General features: G+C 46.0%; 1 protein-coding gene across 1 annotated transcript in view; it reads left to right on the top strand.

Annotated features, from left to right (window-relative positions):
* LOC119592348 (insulin gene enhancer protein ISL-1-like) overlaps positions 1-350 on the top strand; it is a 284379-nt gene that overhangs the window by 17760 nt on the left and 266269 nt on the right. The window lies entirely within an intron of this gene.

Below are 350 nucleotides of genomic sequence, written 5' to 3'. Positions count from 1 at the left end.
TCTACTATCTTTTTCCTCGTTATATGTAAACCTATATATCTCCCTATATTTTTAAAAATTATTGAATTATATCCAGTAGACTTATTAATCGTACATTAAAAGAACGCCCCCTGACAAAGCCCCCGGGCCCGTCTTTCCTTCCACTCGCTCTCGCCTACTCCCTCGGTGCCCAACCGTCCTCGTGCTCTCTTCTTGTTTCTGGCGCGATTTTGCCAGTCAGCGCACCTCTATCTATATCTAATCACTATTATCTAACGTAAATCTGCCCAATGGCCACATCCCGTGCCCCATCGTTATGCCGTCCACCTCATCATCAGGCCTCCTCCTCGTTGGCCCATCCGTTTTCTTTT

Source organism: Penaeus monodon, chromosome 30 (assembly GCF_015228065.2).
Source record: "Penaeus monodon isolate SGIC_2016 chromosome 30, NSTDA_Pmon_1, whole genome shotgun sequence".
NCBI classification, from domain to species: Eukaryota; Metazoa; Arthropoda; class Malacostraca; order Decapoda; family Penaeidae; genus Penaeus; species Penaeus monodon.
This window is presented reverse-complemented; position numbering and strand designations above follow the sequence as displayed.